Below are 17,800 nucleotides of genomic sequence, written 5' to 3'. Positions count from 1 at the left end.
CATATGAGATGTCATTGCCTCACCATCTGTTGTCTAAGGAAAAAAAAAACAGGAAAATTCAGAATTTGTAGATGGCCACTTAAAAAGATGAATCCTTTTAGAGTTGCAAAGCTTTTTATTGTATTTATTTATATAGAGTTGCAAAGCTATTTTATTTTAAAAACCTTCAGATTTCTTAAAAATTGGAAATAGAAATTTAAAAAATGACTCTAGAAATTTCAAGCAGCTCTATTCCTGTAGTATAGAATAAATGCATGGTACATTGTTATTTCCTCCCCACCTGCCCCAGCCCTCAACTTCTCCAATCCCTTGTGTTCTTTCTGAAAATATACCTTTCTGGAGATTTCTTTTTCCTTTTTGAAATGCATGTGGATTTAGTTTTTAGAAAGTGTAAGATAGACAATCCTCCAAGGTCAGTCCTTGGCCTCAAAGGTAAGAGTATAACAGAGAGGCCATCTCTGCACAGTGGAAAGAGACTAAATGGCCATTTTTTTTCTTGGAGGTGACCCCTTTGGGTGTTGGTATCTGCACATTTGGCAGACAGTAGTGAGATGAGAGAATCTCATAGCAGACACACAGAGTGACTGGTGCTGGTCTAGCTTAAAAAAAAACAACAAAATAAAACAGAAACACATTTTTTTCCAGCTGTCAATCTGACAGCTTTCTTAAATACACACACACACACAAAAAGCCAATAGCATTGTTCCTTGTTCTGAGTGTTATGGTTGCAATTTTTAAAATACGGCAGATAATGTAATAGGAATATAATTATGGTTATTAGAACAAACAATTACTCCAATTATCACAGTCAGCCCCATAAATGTGAGTGTGTATATATACATACACAGACACACACATATACCTACATATACACACATCCATACATATGTACACATAGATACATACATCCACAGATTTTCTACTCAAAATCCGCCCTTACTCTACTGATCTTTTTGAGCTAAGAAAGTAGGACAGCCAAACAAAAACACACATAAACAGTGTAAGGTGAGCCCAATTCTATTTCATTTGTACCGAAACTATGATTTGAACCCAGGCTTCAAAAGCAAAAGGCCCAGTGAACTAACCCATTATGCCATATGTCCAGGGCAGCCTGGTCCTTTCAATCAGAAGCATGGCTGCATCTGTCACAAGACCTCAGTCTGAGCTGCACTGAAGCCCAGCTCAAGCATGGAGCGCTCAGATCACACGGATCCACGATTCCCACCACCGGGCTACTAAATTCCCAAGCAAAGTCCTCCTCCAGTGGACTTGTCGGCCCTGAGGCTGGCTGTTGCCACGGGACAGAAGAGCAGATGACATGCATTTGGGTGGGTGTTCTCCCTCTGTCCCCATCTCAGAGAGGATGGGCACTTTGGACTTGGAACATCTGAACAAAACAAACTGGAAGAGAAGCTGAAGAAATAAAAATCAGAGCAACAATTCCTGCCGCTTTCCACGGGAACTTTAATGGTATATCTGTGGAAAAGTAATAAACGGGATATAGTCCATTAGGCAAGAACAAATTTTCTTCCCATAATTTTATCTTTGTTTAATTGAATATTTAATTAGTATAAATATAAAGCTAATTTTTTTTATGTGTTCAGTACATTTAGCAAGAAGCGTTGATCCCGGGCTCTATCTTGAAAAGCATTTATGCAGACACGGACAGCAACCATGCCCTTCTTGTCCCCTTCTGTGTGCTAATAGAAGTGAGCGGGTCATTTGGCATTAGCAAAGGAGTAAGTTAGCATTTGCACTGAGCTGAATCTTGCCAGACTGTGTGCATATTGGAGCGGGCAGACAGTGGCTCCTTTCACGTTGATGAATGGCTTTTTTCAAGCGTTCTGCTCCCTAGTTATGAGAAGGGTGACCCGGTCAGGAGACGACTTTATGAAGCTATAAAAAATGTATGTCACTTCGGACTCTCTAATGTCACGAAAAAAAAAAAAAGTGCAAAAATGGCAGGGTAATAAGGCTGTTTTCAATGCTCTAAATAGCTTTCTGTCTCCAGTCCTGGGTGTTGCTGGAAGTGGGGCTGAAGATGACTTCAACAACGCATTGTTGTCGCTTTTTAAAAAAGATTTGTTTAGCTTTGCTTTCTTTCACAGAGATCCTTGTGAGGATGACAATGAGACATTTTTAGAATGCAGGTTGGACGGCTCTGTATTAGGAGCTCTGAGAGGTACAATGTATTTTTAAAAGCATGTAATCTACTCAAGGTGGTGACGACTTTTAAGTATGCAGAACAGCTAGAGAGAAAGCCACTACAAAGCAAACGGAGTTTTGAAAGGGGGCTTTCATCTAATATTTTAGAAAGTCTTCCCTCTGTGTCACAAAGAATAAAAAAAGAGAGAGAGAGAAAGGGAAAAAAAAAGTAAAGGGTTGCCAGGTACACTTGCCCCTCTGCCTTTGGTTGAATACTCTGGAGTTTACAGATACTGGCATGTAGATTTTAACAAAGGCAGCCCTCTGTAGACCCATAATTTAGCATTCATTGAATTCTCCTATTGCTTTTTCAGCTTTGATATGCATATTTCATTGCATCAGATGCTTTCTTTTTCAGAGAGGTAGCACATTTTAAAACTGATGTTAAAATGTTAATTTGCACTAGGTAAGTGGCCTGGAGGATAGAGGTCAAAGGTTTTGCCTTTATTAAGGCTTCAATTAGTAACAGGTGAACTCAGGAACACCCCAGCTGGGTTCCCTGACTGTAGTCGCTAGGGGTTGGATTGCAAAACAAGGAGTGTCCTATTCCAAGTTCAAGTTTGTTTTCTGCTTTCCATGAAGGGACTTGAAAGCTTTCCCCAAACATCTCACCTGCACAAGAGCAATTTGCATTAATGGCAAGGAGAGCAATATCAAACCACATCAAATGTGGGATTCGTGGATGGTTCTGAGGAGCAACTCGGGAAGGAGTGGATGATTAACAGGTAAACCCAGGGTGCTCTTTTAGCCAGTTCTTTTCCTCCCCACCTTACGAAGCTCTTTCTAGTTTGTATTTCAAAAAGAGACTACTTGTTAAAAATAGCTTTCAACTTTACACAGAAAGCAACCAGGAAAAAAAAAATGTTTTGGTGGGAACTTCTCTCAGTGCTAAAGGATACAATGATAAAAAGATACTGATTTAAATATGGAAATGAAATAGAGGTTAGAGCTTTCAGAACTGTCAATACTTGCAAAAACAAGATGGTGACTATACTTTAAAAATGCTGAAATCTGAAAACCACCTAGTAGATCAAGGGAGAGATTTGGTTATTTCTGTCAAAGGCCATCCTTCACTAGTAAAATAGCATAAGTTGGAGATGATTGAATTGGATTTAAGACAGTCATGCAAATTTGGATGGGCCCCAGGGATCAGGGCCTAAAAGAAAATAGTTTGTCTAAAGCAACTCAGCAGGGAAGAAGTAATTTCAAGGTATGCTAAAGATATAACATATAGTACATATGTTCCCTTGGCCCCAGATCTTATTACCTACTCAAATCCCTGTCATCTACATGATTCCCAAGAACATAAGTAGTTCTCAGCATAACAGGCATTGTTCCTTTAAAGCTACAAGTGGTTTACTAAAGACTTCTTAGTATAAGGCTGTGGTGGTGAAGAGAGTGCTGCATTTAATTTAAATCTTAGTCTGAGTTTAAATCACAGGCCTCTATGGGCCTCAGTTTCCCCATCTGTGAAATGAAAGCAATCAACTCAATGACCTCTGAAGACATTTCTAGCTCTAATTCTATGATTCTGTAACTACTGAGCCTAAATGAGGAGTCTAAAGATGGATATTTATATCTACCTTCCTTTACTGTCCTTCATGTATTAATTCCCTCAAAGTTTAAGTCCTATAACATAAAATATATATTTTTGCAAGAAAAATTCCACCCCACTTAAGAATTTATTAACAATTTACATAATTGCTTAAGTAATCTGCATAATTGACAGAAAGTCTAATTTGACCCTAGTTCAACTGCAACACTTATGATTTTAAATTGAAACTGGTATAATTCATTTATGAGAGTAATTAAGCCATGGTGTCTAACAAATACAATGTATGCTGCCTGGGGCCTCCAAGGCCAGAACATGCTATTAGAATGTTTTATTTAAATATGCCAAATCTGTTCATCTGAATAGTCACCCACGTTAAACTATATCAGATGCCTTTTTTTTTGACCTTGAATATGCCCTGACCCCTTTAAAAAAAAAGATAGTTAATATTAATTGATTTTTCTTTTAAGATGGCTTTAAAATAAAAGTAGGCAATCTTCAGAAAGGGTTTTCATTTGAATGTATCATAATCCTGGCTTTCATGCTTTTAAGCATGAATTCTTCAGAATTACAATATTTACTGGGAAATAAGGACCCATAATTACTTTTTGCTTAGGTTTGGACAAGATAACTAATTTTCAAGTGGGTGAAGAAGTGGGAAAACTTTCTGCTTAACTCTAAAAGGGGGCCTATTTAAAATGCATAATTAGTTTGACTAATTGAGGTTTATTCAACCCAAACATGAAAGAAAAGTACAAAAAATGCCTATGATGTTATCTAGGGAAAGGCAAGGTTAATTTGACCACAAGCACACGGCACTCAACAAAAACTTCTTCAGGTGGAACATTTTAGCTCCCTTGACTTCCTTTATCACCACCACCTGTGCAGCATCATGAACCTTGAGAAAAGTGGGAACTAAACCTGAATATCATCATAAACTAAGGGAGGTTTTTGGGTAGTGTCTCTTCCAATTTGCATTTTTTTCCTCTTGCTCACATTATACTGGAGGCAGTTTAAATGTTGGCATTCGCCTTTGAAATTACAACTTGGACAACAGTTTAATATCTCCTTGAGAAGGGAAATGTCAAAATGAAAGAAATACAACAGATACTCGGTTTCCAACATTTGGAATAGCATTTCATTGTTTTTGCTAATTATTTTATTCCATCATTTTAGTCATGCCTGACTCTCCATGACCCCATTTGGGATTTCTTGGATATGGTGCTGAGCGGTTTGTCATTTTCTTCTCCAGCTCATTTTACAGATGAGCAAATTGAGACAAGAGTTAAGTGACTTACCCAAGGTCATACAACTAGTATGTTCTGAAGCCAGATTTGAACTCAGAAAGATGTCTTCTGACTCTAGGCCAGGCACTCTTAACTATTGTATCACCTAGGTGTCCCCAATTTAAATATATGATAATAAAATGGGAGAAAGGAAGAGAAACTTGAAAGAATAAAAGAAAAAAGCTCCCCATTCCTCATTGCCAGGATGAGGAATTTTTACCTCTCCAGCCATATATGACAGGGTAGAAAAAAGAGGATAATGGCTTTAATGTACTCTGGGGAATCCAAGAAAATGGTTTAGAGAGCTAAATAATGGGTTGTAGCTGAGCTTCCTACCTGCCATTAGTCCCATGAGGCATCCTTTTTTTTTAACGTAAGAAATAAAAATATCTTACCAAGAACTCCACTGATTCATTATGAATGCAGGAAAGATTTATTTTACATTCCTGCCAGAATAAATGAATCCCAATTCTGTAGAATGGGAACATAGGGAGGCCAGGTCAAGCCTTTTTATGGGGTTTAATTAACTCTTTCCTTCAGGATCCTGATTGGTCAGGATCCTTTCCAGGTTACCATTCTCCCTTCTAAGGTATATAATATACCCAATTTTAAGCAAAATGTGACCAGAATTTTTCCTTTGGTTCTTTGAGCTCCTGTGGTTGATCACATCTCCATTCTCCCAACCTTTCTAGACCAAGAGGGGAAACTCCCTGTCCTTATCATATAGCCTTATCACCATATCACACTTATCACATGTCCTCAGGGAGCTTACATTCTTACTTTCTTTTGGGGGAAGATAACAAGGAAGGTGGAGGGCAAAGTCCCGGGGGCTCCAATTCAAATAATCTCCCTCCCTACACCCCTGATTATTCTTTGATGTTCTTATGGATTTCAGTTTTCTAATTTAAATTTCACTTCTCCAATTTAATTTTCATAACCAAATGCCCATTCATTTCTCACAGTTTATATCCTTTCCTTTGTGGTTATTGACTGCTTTGAAATTAGAGAATGATGATGTGCCTTACTTAGAAAGGAGGGAAGCTATTGAGAACAAAGCTTCCTCTAGAAATTGAACTCTGGCTTTCTAACCTGTTTTGTTAATCTGTATAAACTGAGCTTCATCTGAATAATTTTGTCTAAAATGGCCTCTGATATTCCAGCACATCTGTGACTAGCAACGAGGCAAGTGGCAAGAAATGCATCATCATCATCATCACTGCTGGGAAGATGGGATTGCAGGATGGGTTAGAGGAGAGCTTAAGTGGGGTTCAGCTGCCTAGGAGAGGCAGCAGAACCAACTTGGTAATTTCATAGTCTAATTGTTCTTGATAAGTAAGTGCTAAAAAACAGCATGTTATGGGGAATACAGAGGTAAAGTAACCTTAGAACCAGAATGGCACAAGTTCCAGTCCTACCTCTGAAACATACTACGGTGATTCCGCTTATATTAATGAAACTCAGTGCTTTAAGCATTTCTCAAAGACTTGGGTATCAGAAAAGCAGAAAAGGAGTTCCCTCATCCAGGAGTTCCCTGAATTAATAAAATCACAGGTCAAGCCCCCATTCCCAGGTAGATACCAAATTCAATTGTCCTCATCTGATAGATACTTTCTTTCAAGTCCTAGGCCTAGAGCAAAGCATAGTTCTGACTTTGAATGAATCCTAAATTCCATATTTTGAATTTTTCTCTTTTCTTGTAAGGATTTCTCAGGTTTGAGAAATTGCATCCATAAGTAAATTGCACAAATAAATCTCAAAATGGGGTCTAATGATTTTGAGGTGTTTTTTTCTCATGATTTTTATGTAGAGGCCAAATCTCAGGAATAGAAAATGAGGACTAGGAGAAAAATAGAAAACAATATATGGAGATTAAAGGAAAGATAGTATGAATAATGGGGGAAAATTAGTTATAGGACAAAGAAAAAAAAATAACCCTTAGATTTTAATTAAAGACATCAATATTGTTCTGGCCTTGCCCAAGATTCCATACTAATGATAATCCCAAATTTGAGATGTCCATGTGCCCTACCTCTCCTTATCCAACTCAATGCCTGGCACAGGATAGACACTTAATAAATACTTATTGATTTATTTGTGTTTTGAGTCTTTAAATGGAATTCCTCTCCTGCTTTTCCATCCTGCAGGCCATTACTCTAAACCTTAGTTTTTGCTTCAAGCAAAGAAACTTAAATCTTATGTATAAAGTGCTATGGAGGTTCACTGGGCACAAGCTTTTCAATGGATGTATGACATTCTGTGAAACTGATGTTTTCTCTATGATTTAGATGTTTTCCAGGTTTTATAACAATCTATGTCTATGCTCTGTTGAAGTATCTTAGTAATTTTCTGTCCCTTCTTCCCATTTTATTATAGGTGGGACTTCCAGGCCCACTATAGGTGGTATGCCTCAAATTTTATGGTGTAAGTAACTTCTGTTGCCAGTAACAATCAGACCCTGAATTTAGGGATGAAAGGGTTTGGAAACTCAAAATATAATAATGTCTTTCAAGTTCACGGTAATGAACAAAGCAACTAACCTAAGTGATTTGAATTGTTGTATAGTAGAACTATTATAAAATATATACAATGCAGGTTGATAATGAGTTGGTAGCAGAATTGAACCTGATGGCTTGCCTATAAAGAACTAATGTTCTTAATGACTTTAATTACTTTATAACAATATTCTTCTGGTGATATCATGTAACTTCGTAGGATGTAATCCTTTCTGGAGAACTGGTTTTAAACATCACCCACAGAGCAATAAAGATATACATGGCAAAGATGTACAGACCACAATATATTATAAATGAAGAATTAGTATAAAAGGTAACATGAGCCATTCATGCTCGAGGGAGGCAGGGGGGAAGTTGTAGAATCTACTCCGAGTTAAAAATAGTCTACTTTGAAAATTTTTCTATGGAGAAGTAGAAAGTTAGCATAATCTGGAGAATCTCCAACACCTTACCTTATAAATGGACAGCTTCTATTATCCATTTGTATCTTTGCAAAATCATGGGAATAAGAAGGAGCTCAGCATTTTGGGTAGACATCCTGTGGTATATTTGTCAAAAAATATGGACAAGAGTTGAACAAGATGAACAGACATGGTAGATTATGATTTGAATCCTTAGAGTACTCAAAAGATCCTATATCTACTAGAATTCATGAATATGTAACATATATCTCCGTAGTTTTATGCATTACTTAAGAATGTAATTCTGCAAAAATTTCTCAACTACGTCTAATAATAATAATATTTATTTTTAAAACACTCAACAATGTAAAAACAATTCACTGTGACTTCTAGTGTAATCAGCCTCCAAAGGTCAGAACAACTTTTTGTTAGGTGGTGGGATTTTTTAGTTGTCAGTTTGTTACCCGAGAATAGAATTCAAACCTGGGTCATTTTGGGCCACAGATCTTTGTACCTTTATCCTCCTTGAGCTAATAAACAGGAATGATTTTAGTTACTTAGGGGTAAACACAATCAGGAATTGACCAATAAGTCAAATTAGAAAGTGTATTTGTAGAGCAATAAAGGTGGAAGGAGGCTCAGTCACAGAGATCTAAAGCATAGAACTCAAAGGACCTAATGCTTAAACACAACTCCTATGGATAGTCTTTTCAATAGCTTCCTCAGAAACTGCTACTTTTCACGTGGCAAACATTTGTGTATGAAAACAAACACATGCACAAATGAATGAATTTGATCCAAGAAAGTATTTCCATCAGAAAACACAGATTTTTGTAGCAAAAATAACATAATTCTTGCCTCTTAGAAAATTAGTGATTTATTTTTATTTCCTCTTTCCATTCCGAAAATGGGCTCTGTTCAATTCAACAAACATTGATTTGACTGGACTGAAAACTAGATTCATTCCGAATTAAAACTAGTCTACTTTGAAAACATTTTTATAAAGAATAGAAAACGTTAGCTTGCTCAGGAGAATCTCCAGTGCCCTATCTTCTAAATAATCAGGAAATCATTCTTTATTTCTCCCTCAGTATAAAGCGATTGGCAATGGAAGATCTCAGGGAATTTTTATTCATAATAGGAATTTCTCTTGAAATGGTTATGTTTTGCATGGGTAAAACCTTGAACTAAACAAATAAATCAAGAGGTGGAAGAGAAAACAGGCCAGCTTTATTTCAATTGTTTAATTTTATAGATGAAGAAACTGAGGCAAAGGAAGGTTAAGATGCTTGCCCAAAGTCATCTGGGTAATAGATAAGATGCAGAGATACAAGTGGGTAGCATATCCTACTGCCATTTTAACTATGATGTCTGTCTCAAATCACTTTTCTGTTGAATAATGAAGGGACTAGGTTTTTTCCAAAAAAAAAAAAAAAAAAATCTGGGAATAAGTAGCTAAGTAAAACATCAATCATTTGTGGGCTTTTGAAAAGTATACATACATATATATATATATATATATATATATATATATATATTAGAAACTATTTTTATTTAGTACGTTAAGGTTAGACCATTATAGTAAGATGCAAAGATGATCCCCAAACTTCATTTTAACAATTGTCCAAGGTCTGCCAAAATAGATGATCCCTGTGTTACTTTAGCTCTTGGGAGGAAAAGCTTACCTATCCATACTCCGTTGCTCTCCCTCTTCTCTTGACAACTGTTTCTACTCTTTGCTACCCTTTTCTCAACATTTATTATCTGGCAGCAAGATCTGATGCATATTGGCCAAATATTTTTTAAGAGTATGCTGACCATCCTTTACACCAATGGACTTGGGCTTTCTGTGTGTGTGTGTGTTGGGAAGATAGGAAAAATGACTTGTGGGCAGCTACCATGAATTCCTGCTTTTAAATATTCAATATTCAAAAGGATCTGTAATCTCACTGAAGAATAAGAGGGAAGAAAGGAGACCAATAGACCTCGAGAATTCAACTCATGGATTCCCTGGATAACCAATATTTGGGCTGTATCTACAATGGAAAATAATAATGCCTTCGATTTGTATAACACTTTGTTAGTTTCAAAATCACTTCACATATCAATTGATTTTTACAATCATCCTGTGAAATAGGTAGGGTGAATTTTATATCTGTTTTAAAGATAAATAACAGTAAACTTTGAGAAATTCAGTGGTATCACCAAGTCACAAAGAAAATTAGTGGGGAGGGTCAGGTCTAAGATTTGGATCTCCTAATTCATAATGAAATGTTATTTATAGGATTATATAGAGCTAGTCTCTACATTAGACTAGATGTTAATGATCACTGATTTTATCATTGTAAATATCCTGATACCATGAGGTGGGAAAAAAATACAACAATAAACAATTCCTTTTGCTGGGGGAAAAATACATAATACAAGATTTTGATGTTTTATTTTAACATCACATGATTAGATCATTTCAAGATCAAAGCCTTTTGCTTTATGGAAAAAGATGTTCAAAATTAATGAGAAGTCATTTTTCTTAGTAGCTATGTAAAGTTTAACTTCAGCTATGAATTACAGAGTCTGCTCTGGGGCTATTGGGCATACATATTTCACAATAAAAAAAAAGACAAATTAACATCAGAGTGTAATTTTTATCCTTGGAAGCATATGTCAAAGAAGAACACAGTAACATGTTACCCAAGCTTATTTTAAAACTATTTCGTGTTTCCACCCACAGTGTGGATCTCTTCTGGATGTCAGAAAATAACATTAACCATTGAGGCACATTCAATAAGGATCATAGATGTCCTCTAGACTGGTACATTTATATATACTAGGATTCAAAGTGATCTGAAATAATGGATTTGGTCATCTCTATTTTATTTGTGTTGAGGAAGAAGTTGTTTATTCTATACGTATATGTATTTTAACTTAGATTAGAACTGAGAGGAAGAGGGAGAAAAATAATGGGAATCCTTTCTACCAGGAAATGAAATGCTGTGTTGTGCATAATTCTACTGTGCTTAAGGTGTCCATGTCTGTATCCTAACATATGTTTTCAATATGTGTACATTATAATACACTCTACTTTGTACTTCCCTTGTGCATAAGATTTCAGAGCACTTTATAAATAACTTAATTTCCTAGATGTAGGCTTCTGGACTCCAAAATCAGTTCCCTAAACCTATTACATGTGGTGTATCTTGATCAAAGTGTAGCATCTCAAATAAAACAACCACCTATACTGCTGCTGGTGGAGCATGGCTCAGGGACAAATGTCCTCTTGAGGTCTGGTGGGAAACCTTTGCAGTGTACAAAGCCAATTAAGAAGGTCTTAGACTCATTATTCCCCCTCCCCATCCTGGTGAAATGATTTACTTTTTAATAGCCAGGTAGTCTGTTCTTTTCATATAGTCAAAAGAGAATTAAAATTTGAGGAGAATATTGCTCTCTAGTCCTGCCATTAGTTTCCTTTGTAGACTTGGGGGTGTCACTGAATTTCTCAGGGTCTAGAATTATTCATCTTTAAGACTTAACACTTAGCATACCTATTCACAGAGTGATTATATGTTCAATTGAGATATGAAATGATTTTTAAAAAAACAAAATGTTACACAAGTAGAAGGCATTATTATTTTTCTTTTCTTTCTTTTTTTTTTTTTTTCAGGAGGCAATTAAGGTTGTGACTTGCCCAGGATCACAGGTAGAAAGTATTAAATGTCTGAGGTCAGATTTGAATTTAGGTCCTCCTGACTCTAGGATTAAAGCATCTAGGTACCCTGCCATTATCATTTCCCATGGTAGATACTACCTCCATTTTTTTTTTTAAAGAACTAATGATCCATTGGTTGCGTTTCCGTAGTCTTTAGGCTCATTTATTCCCTCTTCCTGCTTCTTCTTCAGTGAGATTACAGATCCCTTTAGAAATTCTGCTCTTGTTTTAGGATTATATAGTCCCATCTGTTCTAATATGTCATGGTGGGTTCAAATCCTACCTCTGAAGTCTTTTATTTAATGTTTCACGTATGTTAAACATTAAATTATTTTAATTATAAATATATATAAATATATAACTATATATAAAATATATAATTATATATTTATTTATAATATATTATGCAAATTATATATATAATATATATAATTATACATTATAATGGATAATTAAAACTGATCAGAGACCCACTGTTTTTTAGTGTTATTTTCATGTACATTATTGTAGTCATTTGTGTATGTTTTCTTCCTGGTTCTGCTTTCTTTACTCAGTAACAACATTGGTTGTCTTCCCATTATTTCCTGGAATTCTTTATTTTCCTAATTTTTAATGGCAAAACAATATTCTATTATATTCATTTTATATGATTTCATCTGTTATTCCATAACTGATGGCACTTACTTTTGCTTAGGTTTTTTCTATCAAAAAAAGTTAAAATATATTTTACATACGTGTTTATATGTACATATATAAATATAAATACACATATATACACATATGAAATATATATAAAATACTCTATAAAGAGTATTGTATATAGTATATATCTGTTATATACTTACACGTACATACACATACTATATACATATATGTGATCTATGTGTACATATGTAAATGATAGATATAATTTCCTCCTTCTGATCCATCATAGTAATTTCAACTGAACTATCCTGAGGATCACTTTCCATGTATGACATGAGATGGTGCCACATAATAAGGTATACATTTGGAAAATTTGTGTGATCATTTATAATTTACCTATTCCTGTTCAGATGGTATATTTTTTCCTCAATGTATCTTCAATGAATCTTCACTTTTCTTAAGGTTTCTATTACTTGTTATTCCTTGTATGTATGTATGTATGTATATATATATATATATATATATACATTTTTTTTAATTTTTTTTTTATTTTTTCCCATCTATAAAAGAAAAGCCAGAATAAGAGAAAGAGAGAGTGTAAAACTCCATTGAACTTCTGATGTTTCCTAAAACATCAGATCCAGTTCAATAACTGGAAAGAATACAGAACCACTAATCAGCAGAACTGAATTTCTCTCCTGGGTCTTAGGACTCTGAGAAGTTTATATCTTCTCTGGAACCTCAGTTTCCTTGAGACATAAATCAAGACAAATTAAATCAAGTTAGACTAGATGACCATTAGAGACTTCCTTTTAGCTTTAGTTTTTATGAAAGAATATGAACTCACCTCATTTCTAACTTTGGAAATGCCTATTACTCTGGCCTTCTTGTTTGAATTAGAACTACATTACTGGAATCCTGAGGAAATTGGTATAACAATTTACCTATGAATCCTCTTTCCAATTTTACCACTACCTGTAAGAGTATATCTGAACTGAGATGATAAGATCATAGATCTTAAGAAGGTAGAGAAACTGGCTTTAAGCTTAACATAAAAAACAAACAAAAAACCTACGAGCTTGGCAACTAATCCATCACTTCCTGGTGAAAGAAATGTAAGAAGTATCAGATTTTATATTCTTGGGCTCAAAGATCATTGCAGACAGGAACTGCAGCCATGAAATTAAAAGAGGCTTGCTCTTTGGAAGGAAAGCAGAGATATCACCTTGTCAACAAAGGTCTGTGTCATCAAAGCTATGATTTTTTTTTCCCATTAGCAATATATGGCTGTGAAAGTTGGATAATAAGGGAAGCTAGGAATTGCTGAATTAACACAAATTGTGGTGCTGGAGAAGGCCTTTGAAGGTCCCTTGGATAATAAGGAAATCAAATCAATCCTTAAAAAAATTTATTCAGATTATTCACTGGAAGGATAAATATTGAAGCTGAAGCTTAAATACTTTGGCCACATAATGAGAAGACTCAGTAGACTCAGTAGAAAAGATCTTGATGTTGGGAAAATTTGAAGGCAAAAGGAAAAGGGGGTGGCTGAGGATGAGATGAAGAGTATCATGGAAACAATGAACATAAACTTGGACTGTCTTCAAGAGACAGTGGAAGATTAGATAGGCATGATGTTCAGTGTTTCATGGAGTCATGAAATGTCAGACACAACTGAATAACTGAACAATAGCACTTGAACTGGTCCCTTAGTTCATGAGGCTCCTCAAATCCTATGACCGGCCTCTTTATTCTATCTCAGCCACTTAAAGGAATATAATTGTAAAACTTCTCATCATCCCCTGTAACCATGATGAGTTTGACTCCTGAAATTGGCTTTTCTGATCATAATTTCCATCTTTCCCTTTATGCTAGGCTTTCTAAATCCCACCTTCATGCAACCTGTGGTCCCCTCCATCCTCTTCTGTTCTCTGAGTCAAACATTCTTCTTTTAGTCTCACTTGCTTCCCATCAGAGTTTTACCCTAGAGTCATATAAAATAGCTTTCAAGTTTGAAGGAACCTTAGTCGTCATTTAGTTGAACGGTCTCATTTTATGGAGGTTAAGAAACATTGGGAATAAATGGTAAAACTGAGATTTGAACGTAGGTCCTCTAAATCCAAATTCAGCCGTCTTTCCTCTTACATTTAACCAAGCATCTTCTGCCCTTAACTCTGTTGTTCCCCTTCCCCATTCAATGTCCTCTCAACTCTGCTCATACTTTGGGATGTTAAACATTGCTAGAGAAAGATATTGAAGTTAATTTTGTACACTGGGAAGAGTTTGGGATCTGGATTCAGATGCCTTAGTTAAAATCACAGTTCTGCATTGTACATAGCAACAACAAGATTATATGATGATCAATTGTGACATACGTGGCTCTTTTCAACAGCAAGGTGATTCGGGCCAGATCCAGTGGTCTTGTGATGGAGACAACCATCTGCGCCCAGAGAGAATTGTAGGAACTGAAATGTGGATCACAACATAGTATTTTTACTCTTTTTGTTTTTGCTTGCATTTTGTTTTCTTTCTATCTTTTTTTTTTCTTTTTGATCTGATTTTTCTTGTGCAGCATGATAATTGTAGAAGTATGTATAGAAAAATTGCCTGTGATTAACATATATTGGATTACTTGCCTCTAGGGGAGAGTAGTGGGGGGGGGGGAAAGGAGGGGAAAATTTTTGGAATACAAGGTTTTGCAAGGGTGAATGTTGAAAACTTTCTGTGTATGTGTTTTGAAAATAAAAAGCTTTTAAAAAATTTTTTTAAAATCACAGTTCGGCTATTTGACGCATTTATGATGAGGTCCTTGATTTCTTTATCTATAAATATAACTTTGTTATATTATGTGCAAATATATAACTTCTAAGATCCTATCTAGTTCTAATTATGTGATACATAATGATAATTATATAATTTTCCTTTTCCTCACACCAACTTCCCCTAACTCCAATCAGTTTTTCAAGTCCTGTGAATTTTACATCATTAGTATCTCTTGGTACACTTTCCTTTTCTCTGTTCACACCATCCTAGTTTAGATTCTCATCATTTCTCACTGGGATGATTTTTTTAAAATCAAAATCAACAAATATTGTGGGATCTCTTATTCTTTTTTTTCCCCCCTGAGGCTGGGGTTAAGTGACTTGCCCAGGGTCACACAGCTAGGAAGTTTTTTTTTTTTTTTCCAAAAAAATTAATTATTTTGAGGGTCATACATGTTAATTTATTTTTACATATTTCCTTATGAATCACATGGGGTGAGAAAAATCAGAACAAAAGGGAAAAATCACAAAAGCAAAAAAGTGAACATAGAATATGTTGATTTACATTCAGTCTCCATAGTTCTCTCTCTGAATGCAGATGGAATTTTCCACTTCAAAGTTTATTGGGATTGCCTTGGATCACTGAATCACTGAAAAGAACGAAATCTGTCCAGTTTATCATCTCACAATCTTACTGTCACTGTGTAGTGTATTCCTGATTCTGCTTGTTTTACTCAGCATCAAGTCCTGTAAATCTTTTCAGGTCTTTCTAAAATCAGTTTGCTCATCTTTTTTTGGAGAACAATATTATTCCACTACTTCCATATACCATAACTTATTCAGCTATTCCCAAGTTGATGGGCATCTACTCATTTTCCAAATTTTTGTTACCACAAAAAGAGCTGCTACAAATATATTTTCACATGTGGGTCCTTTTCCCTTCTTTATGATTTCTTTGAGATATAGACTCAATAGTGGTTCAAAGGGTTTGCACAATTTGATAGCCCTTTAGGCATGGTTCCAAATTTCTCTCCAGTATGGTTGAAATCATTTCATAACTCTACCAACAATGCATTAATGTCCCAGTTTTCCTACAGCTCCTCCAACCTTTATTATTATCTTTTCTTGTCATCTTAGCCAATCTCAGACATAGGACCTCAAAGTTATTTTAATTTGCATTTCTCTAATCAATAGTGATTTAGAGCATTTTTTTCATATAACTACAGATAGTTTTAATTCCTTCATTTAAAAATTCTCTGTTCATATCCTTTGACCATTTATCAGTTGGGGAATGATTTGTATTCCTACAATTTTAACACCATTTTTAATATATTTTAGAAATGAGGCCTTTCAGCCCTCTTTGTAGTGGCCAGAAACTGGAAACTGAGTGGATACCCATCAATTGGAGAATGGCTGAATAAATTGTGGTATATGAATGTTATGGAATATTATTGTTTTGTAAGAAATGACCAACAGGATGATTTCAGAAAGGCCTGGAGAGACTTACATGAACTGATGCTGAGTGAAATGAGCAGGACCAGGAGATCATTATATACTTCAACAACAATACTATATGATGATCAATTCTGATGGAGGTGGTCCTCTCCAACAATGAGATGAACCAAATCACTTCCAATAGAGCAGTAATGAACTGAACCAGTTACACCCAGCAAAAGAACTCTGGGAGATGAATATGAACCACTGCATAGAATTCCCAATCCCTCTATTTTCGTCCACCTGCATTTCTTATTTCCTTCATAGGTGAATTGTGTACTGTTTCAAAGTCTGATTCTTTTTGTACAGCAAAATAACTGTATGTACATGTATACATATATTGTATTTAACTTATACTTTAACATATTTAACATGTATTGGTCAACCTGCCATCTGGGGGTGGGGGTGGGGGAAGAAGGGGAAAAGTTGGAACAAAAGGTTTTGCAGTTGTCAGTGCTGAAAAATTACCTATGCATATATCTTGTAAATAAAAAATTATAAAAAAGAAAAGAAAAGAAAAGAAATGAGGCCTTTATCAGAGGCACTGGCTGTAAAAAGCTGTTTCCTCCCCCTCCCCCCCCAGCTTTCTGCTTCCCTTTGTGTTGGTTTTGTTTGTACAAAACTTTTTTAATTTAATGAAATCAAATTTGTCCATTTTGCATTTCATAATCTTCTCTAGTTCTTCTTTGGCTATAAATTCCTTCCTTCTCCAAAGATCTCATAGGTAAACTATCCCTTGCTCTATTACTTTTCTTAGTGTCAACCCCTTTACACGTAAAAGAATCTTCTTTGAAAAAAACAAAACAAAACAAAAACCTCTTTAAAACAGGGTGTGAACTGTCTTTTGCTTTTCTTTGTATCCTCAGTGTTTAGAATCTTCCCTGGCAGTTAGTAGGCACTTAATATATGCTTCTTAACTGAAAAACAGAACTAAACCTATGGCAGAAGGAAATTTTTTGTTGTCATATGAGCTATTGGGAAGACTGTCTTTACTGGCATTTTAGTAGGGAGAGGAGATTGGTGAAACCCATCTGTTTTGGCTCCAAATTCCACCATGTTCCCCATTTTTTTCTCCTCTACCATTCTCAATTATTTCCTTTCCATTCTTATTCTCTAGAGAGATTACTAATAAAAGGTGGGGCAGGAGAGAGAAGGGAGGTTAAAATATCTTAATAAAAACAGGTCCCTAACGATAAATTAGGACTTTCAAATATTATCAGACATACAGTTTATGTG

The 17,800-nt window shown here is 35.3% G+C and overlaps 1 long non-coding RNA gene across 1 annotated transcript in view; it reads left to right on the top strand.

Annotated features, from left to right (window-relative positions):
- Positions 1 to 2,684: 2,684 nt before the first annotated feature.
- Positions 2,685 to 17,800, top strand: part of LOC141553714 (uncharacterized) — a 472,891-nt gene continuing 457,775 nt past the window's right edge. The window contains exon 1 of the long non-coding RNA XR_012485600.1: positions 2,685 to 2,930. This is a non-coding gene — a long non-coding RNA (uncharacterized LOC141553714). The remainder of the gene's footprint in view (positions 2,931 to 17,800) is intronic.

This window comes from Sminthopsis crassicaudata, chromosome 2 (genome assembly GCF_048593235.1).
Source record: "Sminthopsis crassicaudata isolate SCR6 chromosome 2, ASM4859323v1, whole genome shotgun sequence".
In the NCBI taxonomy this organism is placed as follows: domain Eukaryota; kingdom Metazoa; phylum Chordata; class Mammalia; order Dasyuromorphia; family Dasyuridae; genus Sminthopsis; species Sminthopsis crassicaudata.
The sequence above is the reverse complement of the archived record's forward strand: the minus strand, read 5'-3'. Positions and strand labels throughout refer to the sequence as shown.